This window comes from Sturnira hondurensis, unplaced genomic scaffold, assembly GCF_014824575.4.
Source record: "Sturnira hondurensis isolate 20B ecotype Veracruz unplaced genomic scaffold, ASM1482457v3 Scaffold0009314, whole genome shotgun sequence".
NCBI lineage: Eukaryota > Metazoa > Chordata > Mammalia > Chiroptera > Phyllostomidae > Sturnira > Sturnira hondurensis.
Genome location: NW_028081945.1, coordinates 262,170 through 272,916, shown reverse-complemented (window position 1 = coordinate 272,916; position 10,747 = coordinate 262,170). Strand labels below are relative to the sequence as shown.

Below are 10,747 nucleotides of genomic sequence, written 5' to 3'. Positions count from 1 at the left end.
TTTAGCCATGAGAGGCAGTTACAATTCCTGAAACCAGGAAGAGCAGTTCCCAACATTCCACTACAGCACAGATACCAATATATTAAGAGGTTGTGAAAAAATAGTGTGGGGCATGCAGGAGGTGATATTATGTAAAAACTGGAGGCTCGGGCCGTTCCTTTATAGCATGGCACTACATTATCACTGAGGAACACATTTAAAATAATGCTGCAGAACTGAACTGAAATATGGCCTTTCATCACCTCCCTGAGGATGAACTCATGATCTCTAGACTTCGGTGTTCAGGGGAATTACAGGTTTTTTGAACAATAAAAAGTCCACACTTTGAAATTTCAGGGAAGAATTTTAAGGCCAAGAAGTAGTGGGTTCATTTCTCTTCATCTCCAGGGAGAAGTCTGATGCTGTATTCAAAACCACATTAAGCTTCTGGTTCATATCCCAGCCCAATCTTGTGACATCCTGCTTTGAAGTTCTTTCCATCAGTTAAAGCTCATAGGGTCAGTTTGCGTCCTGGCTGAAGAGTCTGAGTATAACCCAGCCCAATCAGGCTAGCATTATTTACTTTAGCAGAGAAAATAGAGTTCTACAATCTCACTTGTATTTAGCAACAATGCCAAAATGGGCATTGTTGCTGCCAGCTGTCCAAGCAAGGTTTATTGACATTTCAGTCTTCTCATTATCTTCTGGTAGATATATCCTCCAAATTCAGTGCCATTGTTAACATCGGTGTGCAGCTGGAAGTCTGCACTGTTGTAACCCAGGGTTATTCTGTGAGAATTTGGATTTGGCTGTGTCAAAACTCATCTGATAGCCAGAAAGCCAATCTTCAAAGACTAACACAGCCCATACATAGATGGTTGGGCCAGAGAAATCTATGTCAACTATTCTGCCAAAACTGAAACAATTTTGTTTATAGGAAGCCTTCAATTTCCCACTCTTCTTTCCTGTGTTCAGTACAAATATGTTATGAAGTCAGTTTCACCCCTTCAGCCAATTTATACCCCAAAGAGATTTTTGTCCCACAAGTACTGTCTCTGTTCCATTTTTGGGTGAAGGTAAATCCATAGTTACAGACCTTAGGTCTATGAGTTGCCTGATGCTTTCTTTCCCTGAATTAATATAAATATGACCAGAAGTAGAAAATTCCACTTTACTACATGAATTGGTTCTTAGATCTTTTATGTCCATACCAAACCCATATCCTTTGTTGAAGATATCTTTGTCAGCCTTTTCTAGAACATAGTAAGTTGGTGTATTATGCATATCTGCACCCAGAGAGCAGGTCTCCATTCCACTAGGGCAAAGCTGAAGGTCATGTGAATCTTTGTTCTTTATCACTTTGAGTATAGTGATATACATTTCATACCAGTCCTTTCTGGTCTGAAATGTATCTATTGAGAAATCAGTGGAAAGTCTTATGGGAGCTCCCTTGTAGGTGACTATCTTTCTTTTGTGGATTTTAAAATTCTCTCTTTGGCCCTGGCTGAGTGGCTCAGTTGGTTGGAGTGTCATCCCATGCACCAAAAGTTTGTGGGTTCAATTCCTGGTCAGGGCACAAAGCTAGGTCATGGGTTCAGTCTCTGGTTAGGGATCATACAGGAGGCAACCAATTGATGTTTCTCTTTCACATTGCTGTTTCTCTTTCTTTTCCTCCCTCTCTCTAAAATCAATAAATATATCCTCAGGTGAGGATTAAAAGAAAGAGAAGAAAGATTTTCTTTTTGTCTTTAACCTTTGCCATTTTAATTATGATGTATCTTTGTGTGGACCTCTTTGGGTTCATCTTCTTTGGGATTTTCTGTGCTTTCAAGATGTGTGTGTCTTTTTTTCTTCACCAGCCATTATCTCTTCAAATAGGTCCTCAATCTCTTGCTTTCTGTCTTCTCCCTCTGTTACCCTTGTGATGCAGATGTTGTTATGCTTCATCTTGTCCTGATGGTCCCTTAAACTATCCTCATTTTTTAAGATTCTTCTTTCTTTTTGCTGTTCTGATTGGGTGTTTTCTGCTACCTTGTCTTCCAAATCACTGATTTGATATTCTGCTTCATCTAACCTACTGTTTATTTCTTCTAGTGTACTCTTCATTTCTTTCTTTCTATTATTTATTTATTTGTGTCTCACCCAAGGATATGTTCATTAATTTTAAAAAGAGAGAAAGGGAGGAAGGGGGAGAGAGAAAGACTGAGAGAGAAACACATTGATGTGAGAGAGAAGCATCAAGCCTCCTCTATGTGCCCCAACCTGGGTTCCAACCTACAACCTAGGTACACGCCCTGACTGGGAATTGAACCTGCAACCTTTTGGTGTATGAGATGAAACTGCAACCTACTGAGGCACCTGATCAGGGTTGTATTCTTCAATTCTGACTGTTTTTTTCATGGGTGCTATGTCCTTTTTCAAGCTGTTGAGCACCCTTATAGTCATTATTTTGAACTGTATACCTGGTAAATTGCTTACGTACATTTCATTTAGCTCTTTTTTTGTGTGTAAAAATTACTCCATTTTTTGAAATTTGGAATGTGTTTCTTTGTCTCCCCATTTTGGCTGCCTTTTTGTGTTTGTTTCTATGTATTAGGTAAATCTGCTATATCTCCCAGTCTTGGTAGGGTGGCCTTATGTAGTAGGTGACCTGTGGGACCCAGAAGTGCAGTCTTCTTGTTTACCTGAACTGGGTGCTCCAGAAGTGTCCCTTGTGTGGGTTAAGTGTGCCCTCCTCTTGAATTGGGTTGGCCAAAATGTCCACTTGGGTTTTTTTTTCATAAAATAAAAGGCATATTTTACATTTTCACCAATAACTTTATTCAGATAATTTGAGTATGCCAGCTATTTTATGCTATTGGCTTCTAGTGGGTAGAGGCCAGGGGTGCTGCTAAATATCTTCCAATGCATAAGACAGCCCCACAGCAAAGAATTATTTGACCAAAATGTCAATAGGACCAAGGAACTTCACAAACCACTTCTGACACATTTGATCAGTCACAGCACCTTCTCCATACACTGCATAAATCTTGTTTTTGTATTTCAGTTGCATTTTTACTTTTATTGAAATAATAAAGCATAATATGCTCCAAATGGTACATATTTTCTTTCATCTTCAGTATTAAAATGGCTATACAAAAGTTCACCAATTTTAATAAGTTTATTTAAATGCCCACTGCTATAATAGTTGTCATAATACAATCTAACAAAATTGTTTCAAATGAAATTAAAGACAACTAAGCACTACTACAGTCATCATCTAGAAAAAACTAAATGAACTTCAGGGCCCTCAGGCTGGCTGACTCTAAGGATCAACCCTGACCAGAGTGTATGAACTAGTATGTAGGTGCTGACCACATGAAGCCAATTTCACCTTAGAAGGATCTGGTGACTGCTGAGATCTCCCTTGATATCCACCTGTTAAGGTAATTCAATGCTGCTCCGATGTCTGAAATTGGCCAGCAGCTGTGTCTGTTCTGGGGCCTCTTGGGTGGGGCTCTGGTGCAGTCAATGACAGACACTGCCTATGACTGGCCCTGGGCACCTGTTTGGAGGTGCAAAGTGATGCAGTTGTGGCTGCCTCTCCTGGTCATTGGTGTGCATGGGAAGGACCAAGCTGGACATCAAGGCCAGCTTCCATCAGCACCCATCTTGGGAGCTGGTCAGCAAAAGGCTCAAGGCACTCTGAGGTCTGCCTTCACCTGCCTGTGCCTGCCAGCTGCCTGGTAGTCGCAGTCACTGAAAGAACCTCTGGCAGTGCTTGAGTTGTATGAGTTAGATTCTCAGCGAGTCACCAGATATGGGTGAGTGTTGTTTGCTAGATTGATAAGGTTCAAACTTGGTGCCAGTGCTAGGTCTGAGGACACTCAGCAAAAGTCCTAGGTTATACCAAATGTAGCTGTCCCCTGCTGGGTGCCCATAGACCTTTGTGGTGGTTTTGGTGTGTGTGTTTGGGGGAATCTTAGGGAGTTGTCAAGGTGAGGCCAGCAGAGTTTGTCAAGTTCAAACAGACCAGATTTGGCGATGTAAAGGGAATACTCTTCATTGGGAAGGTGTGTGAGGGGGAAAAAGAGCCACACAACTTAGTCAGATTCTGCTGGGAGTCTGAGCTCAGCAGGGCAGGCTGCCAGGTGGTAGAGCTTGAGGCCTCTGGGAGCCCCGGGGGTGGGACTAGCAGATCTCTTGTGTTGGGGGGGTGCTGTTTGTCAGGTTCATGGGAAAGTGGGGTAATAGTGCCCACCCTAAGGCCACACAACTCAGACCCCCCCGAGTCTGCCTGGACCTCTGCACCCCAGCCCACTCAGCTAAATCCTCAGCTAGGTGTGAGCTCCACAGAATGGGACAACAGGAGTCCAGAGGTTGGGCAATTGCATTCCCCAGGCTAGTGCCATAAGGAGAGCAGCGCCCCACCAAAGGAAGATGACATTTGTGGCATTGGAGTGAGACTTAGCACAGGAATCCTGGCAGCTGATCCTTCAGCTCTCACCCCGTGACCACAGGCCCCAGAGGATTCTAGTCTGCTCCACCTTCCCTCTGCTGGTGCCCAGGATGAGTGGCTGTGAACAACATTTTGTGTGCTGGCCCTTTAAGAGGGCATCTGGATCTCTAGCAGACGCCTGTCTCTCTGGTGGACAAATCGCTGCTTTTCACAGTTTGAGATGGTATAAGCGTCTCCTCATAGTTCTGGTGCTTGAGGCTGCAGAGCCCAGTGTCAGGTTGAGACCTCGTGCTCCTCAGGGGGAACCTCAGGCGCTGCCTGTGGGAGCAAGTCCAGCCCTTTTTGCATCTCTGCCCTTCCTACTGTTTTCAATGTGGCTTCTGTAAATCCTTGGTTTAAAACTTCTTTTCAGTCAGTCTTCAGTTGGTTATTCAGGCTGATTGTTTTACACTTTAGTGGTAATTCCGTTTTGTTGCTGGGAGGAAGTAAGTGTACCTTCCATCTATTCCACCTCCATCTTGGGTCCTGGGTTGTAAGTCCTTTTAATCCTAAAAAAATGAGTGTTTAAACAATAGCATCTAATTGAAGACACAGCTATTAAAAATCTGGGAAGAATGTTCAGATGACTGTATCACATTAACTATAATATTGGTCATTTTTTAAATTGTTCTTCAAATACTGAAGAAAGAGCCAGAAGCTCTGTGCACAATGTTTCACTGTCTCCCAGGCTGTTGTGGCAAATACCTGTAATGCAAAATTGTCCTATTTGAGGTAGGATTATTGAGCCCTATCTATGCTAGTATAATTATAACAAAATTACCTACAAGAATTGTTGTTGTTTTACTTTCTCTTGGATGTTTATAAAATATATGCTGGGTCATGTTACTTGGGATTTAAGGATGTGCAAGAGGTAAGAGGGAAGCTGTGTATAGGGAAATCATATAATTGGCTAACTATGAAACATTCTTTTGCCCCTGGACTGGTGTAGCTGAGTTGGGTGGGTGTCATCCCCTAAAGCAAAAGGTTGTTGGTTTGAATCCCAGTCAGGGCACATGCCTGGGTTTGGTCCTGTTCAGGAGTGTGTGCAAGACACAGCTCACTGTTGTTTCATTCTTACATTGATGTCTCTCAGGCTCTCTTTCTTCCTCCCTTGGCCTCTCTAAAATGAATAAATAGATCTATAAAATGCTTTAAAAAACATTCTTTTGCATTTCTCAATACTCGTACAATGTTTCAGTAATTTTATCAGGAAAATAAGATTTTGTAATGCATTTTCAACCCACATTTCACTTTTCCCCCCTAAAAAGATAGTGTTTAATACCAATGAGTTTAAAACCTGAGTTTTGCCTCTAAACACAGTTATTTTCTTTTCACTTATGAATTCAACAAGCATTTCAGAAAAATCTAAAAATCACGCTAAATTTAAACATACAAAAAAGATGTAAAGTAAAGAGAATTCCTGTATACACTTCATCCAGTTTCCACTAATGCTAACAACCCTATAATTGAGATATATTTGTCTAAATAAAGAAATTGACATTGGTATATTAATATTAACTAAACTTCAGAATTTTTCAGACTTCAGCAGTTGTACACTAATGTTCTTTTTACTACTTCAGGATTCAATCCAGGAATTCATATTTAATCTAATGAGACCTTTTCTGAAGATCTGGTGTCTGCTTCCACAGCCTCGAAGTCCCACCACCCGCTGCCCTAAGTGTAAATGGTGGCGAGCAAGGAAGCCCTCTAGCTGTTGTGCTGTTCTTCGGAGATGTGGCGCAATCAGTGGGTAACGGCGGGTACGTGCTGTTAGACCTCTGGTAAATCCTGCCTCTGCTTGTGATCTCCAGCAAGGGGTTTAACCTCCCCAAATTTCCATTTTTTCATTCCCATTTTTCAGACAGGAAATGAGAGTTGTAGGGAGGTTTAAATTTTATTATATTCAGAGATCATATAGAAAAGTGCCTGATACAGAGTTAAGCACTTAAAGTTAACTGTTATTATCAGTGTTCCAGAAACAGTGGGTGAGTCAGTCTCCAGCTTGGGCAGTCAAAAAGCAGCAAAGACTCAGTGCTATAGCAAAAGTCATTTAAAGAAACAAAACTTTTATTTATTGGCTAAAAAGAAAATTAGAGTGCTAAGGAAGACAATTTCATTGATAAAAGGAAAGAAATATGAAACTTGGGAATAGAATTCTAGAAAGCAAATAAACTGTAATTTTTAGCTACTGAAAATCACATGGGGCAAAGGTCATGCTAATCCTTTCTGTATGGGACCAATTCTAATCTATTTGTGGTGAAGTGACCATGGTTCTCATCATTATTTTAAGCTTAGCTCACACTTAAACAGGAAACGCTATTTTTCCTGTTTCCTGAGTAAACAGGAAAAATGTTCTAAATTGTAGAGGTTAATTTTATAATCATCATCACAAATCTTGCAATTAGGTTTATAAAGAAATAAAGCTTATTTTATAATAGCTTTGATAATAACATAACTTGGAGTTTGTGTAGTGTTTGGCATTTTTTGGAGACCTTTTATAGTCATTTTTCTCATGTGACCCTTGAGTGAAAGGAGGATGTAGGAATTATGATCCACATTTTGCCAAGAGGGAAGCTCAGTGGGAAGAAAGCACATCCTGAAAGGCCTCAGAGAAGAGGTGACACAGCACCGAAGCTTGAAGGATGTGAAGGGGATTCCCTAGATGGAAGGCGTGTTCCCAGCAGAGGTACAGCAAAAAGTGGGGTGATTGAGTAGGGACTTCTTTTGTGGGACCAAATACCTCGATATGTCTGATGCTTTGGGTAAAGGGAGGCAGGCAGGGAAGAGGCAGGCAGCAACCTGTATGCCAGGCTAGGAGTTTGGACTTGATTCTCTGGCAATGAGTTTCTTTGAAGCAGAAGAGTAACATGGTCAAATTTCAGTTTAGGAAGATCATTATGGCAGTAGAAAAAATGATGAAAGATCTTTCAACAGGTAGGTTCAAGATAGCTGATATTTTCAAAACCTGTTGGCCACGAGATCTTAGGTCCCAGACATGGTGCCACTGAACAAGAGGAGGCTGCCAGTTTGGCATTAGCAGCATAACACTGCCCGCAACAAAAGCACAAGATTTAGGTGCAGAAACCTTTGTCAGGTCTACAATTGTCCAGGAGCATTACCACTCAATTTTCTTTGGCCTGCCTCGGTGTAATGAGAGTATTTGTGTGGCACCAACTTTACTTCTGTTAATTCACATTGCTGGAATACTTCAGACATATTAAATCAGGACTTGAGAATGAAGACAAATGTGAAGATGTTAAAAGCCGGTCCCAGAATCGCATCCAGAGGTAGAGGGTTCAGCAGGCTGCCTAATATGTAGTAGGGTGGATATAGGGATTTTAGAATCCAATTTTGAGCCATTTGTACTTAAGTAATTATTTCAAGAACTTCCATGTTTCATTGTCTCCCTGGGAAGCAGAGTGTCCCCAAAGATTTAAACAGATTTCAAATTTAATATTATACTCAGTCTTTCTCTTAAAGTCAGGTGGAAAGCAAAACAAAATGACCACTAGTTCTATTAGATGGATGGTTCATTTGTTCTGTTTGCAAACAGATAATTGACCTCCTACTAGGGAGAGAGCAGGGTGTGATAGATCTGGGAAGGTAAACGGAGCAGATGATGTGCTTTGTTTTTAACATGAACAGGATCCCCTCAGGATCTGAACTTCCTGTTAACATAGGAAACCCAAAGAAATGTGTGCTAGCCCTTCCCTCCTGATCCTGGCCCTGTAAATTCTGTGTCAGGGTCACCACAATCTGAGTAACATTGTAGCGTTTATTAAGAGAAAACAGATCACCAAAGATGACCACTTTTAATGGTCACCAATCAGTCACGTGCCCAGGAAATCCACAATCTTATCGAAAATGAGAATCTTCCAACATGACACAAAGAGAGGAAGTAAAGAGATGCCTGAGTAGAAGCTGGCCAGGAAAATTCGTTTGTTTATAATTTTTCTAGGAGGCAGAAGAAAGTATTTTATACGGTAGCTTGGTTTCTAGAAAGTGAACTGTAAATGTAATTTTTACAAGTGGGTTTTCACTTTAATATACTTTAGGAGTTGACCATTCATTTAAAGAATTCTTTTAGAGAACTTGTTTGTAACTTTTTTTATGCTTCAATGCTTCATAGTTTGTATTTTTTAAACAATCTTCACCCATTCCAATTTGTTCAATGCAACAATCATTTGTAATTATTTTTACAAGCTAAATAAATTGGTCTTTGCTTTCTGAAACAATTTGACTTATTTTTCTTGAGGGAAATACAAGGTTTTTTTGTTCATTTATATTTAAACTCTGCTTTCTTAATTCTCTTTATTGTTTTTTCTCATTTCCTATGATGACCAAATGTTGAAAAAGGTAGGAATTTAGTGATTTTGACATCAAGAGAAAATGAGGAAATAACCCTGAGAAAATGAGGAAAGCCTGACCACTCTACCGCCTGTTTATGGATATATACCTACACCCTACTGTGCTCTCATGTGGGTCTTGAAGTGCCACCACAATACGTTCTTTATCTTAGACTAACAGCTTTGTGTTTTAAAATACAGACACCCTGGAAAACTATTGCATTAATTGGTCTATTGTAGCATTGCATTAATGGAAAATTTGAGTATTTTTTACCTGGCAGTGAGAAAAATGGGAGTTCTAATGGAAGTGTAGGAAAGAGGGGCAATCTTGGAATCTGGGCTACCATTCTTGGAGGACAGGCTTAACTAAAGGAAAAAGTTCCAGGCTGTGCAGAACTTGCAACAGGGATATGAGTGCTTGGGAAGTATGGTAGAGAAGCTGCTCATCATTGAAGAAAAGAAAAATGAAAAGCAGAAGTAACGTAAACTTGGATTTCTACACAATTTAGTTTAGGGAAGACTAAATTTTCTTAGCATATTTATTCAGTAGTTACCAATCATTTGAGAAGAGAGACCTATTCCTTCCAGTATTTATTGATCACCCATGTGGACCAGGTACTTGCAAAGTGCTAATCCTACAAAGTGGGACAAGATATTCTTGTACTCTAGTCTAAAAATGGAAGTTAGGTCAAGCACAAAAAATGATCAATGAAAAAAATATTTTCAAGTTGCAATATGTGCAATGAAGGACACAAAACACACTCTTTATAGTTTTGTTTTCTGCTCTACCCTGCAAAATCTGGTAAACAGACTGCACTGAATGCAGTCTTCATAATCTATGCCAGGGGTCCCCAGCCTCCAGGTCACAGACCCATAGCAGCCCATGGACTGTTAGGAACTAGGCTGCACAGCAGAAGGTGAGCTTGAATGTAATGCACTTGAATCATCCCAGAACCATCGCCTCCCTCCCCTTCCCTGCCCTGGTCCGGGGAAACATTGCCTTCTAGGAAACCTGTCCCTGGTGCCAAAACAGTTGAGGACTGCTGATCTCTGTGATAACCACTCTAAGTTAGGTTCTATATAAGAAATCCTATGTAGGATTTTAAGGATAATCTTCCAACACTCAGAACCCTTTGAAATTCTGTAGACCCTTGAATACTAATGGGTTCCTCAGAGCTAGTTCTAATTTTAAGTAGGTGAAGTTGATCCCTGCCGATTGGGTTCGATTTTAAGACCTGCTGTTTGTTATCCCCACCCCAACACAGTGCCCATCTTCTGGCTACATTTCCAGAAATTCCAGGGTGGAGAATTCTAATACCTGGCATAAGGAGAAGAAAACAGAGAAAGGTGATCAGTCATGGAACTGCTGTTGACAAGGAGAGAGAGAAGAATAAGAAATATATCCAGAGCCCCAGACAAAAAAAGCTAACAAGAAAACTGAAACTATTGCATATTCCAGACCGATAATTCAGGTAAAGAGAAGAGCCATAGTAGGGAATGGAATTCCTCCTAAACTTAAGGGGAGAATGTGGGAAGCCACTTGAAGTCCCTGTTTGCTCAACTGTTGAAGGGGGACTAAATAAATACTAGAGAGCCTGCAGGGACAGTTCTAAACATTCTTTTATGCATGTGATTACTAAAGCCATTAGAAGCAGGAAGTCAAGTAGATGACTTAATGTTATTTTTATATTACAAGGATAATTGTGCTATAGTTGATAGAATACTGAGGGACAACGTAAAATATATTTATGCCTGGTTCTCACATACCTACTAGTGAAAGAGGTAATAAGACAAAAATGAACTACAGCAATGAAGTAAAACTAGCTTCTTGAGCCTTTTTGTGTCTGCCTAGCCAGCATTCTTTGGGGGAATATGTCCCCCACCTTCATTCCAAAGTATTCCTGTTCAGGTGGTTTGGACCAAGGATGGGTATATGATCCAGGAT

The 10,747-nt window shown here is 40.6% G+C and overlaps 1 pseudogene; it reads right to left on the bottom strand.

Annotated features, from left to right (window-relative positions):
• Positions 1-418: 418 nt before the first annotated feature.
• On the bottom strand, positions 419-1,302 carry LOC118994403 (voltage-dependent anion-selective channel protein 3-like; annotated as a pseudogene).
• Between the last annotated feature and the right edge of the window lie 9,445 nt (positions 1,303-10,747).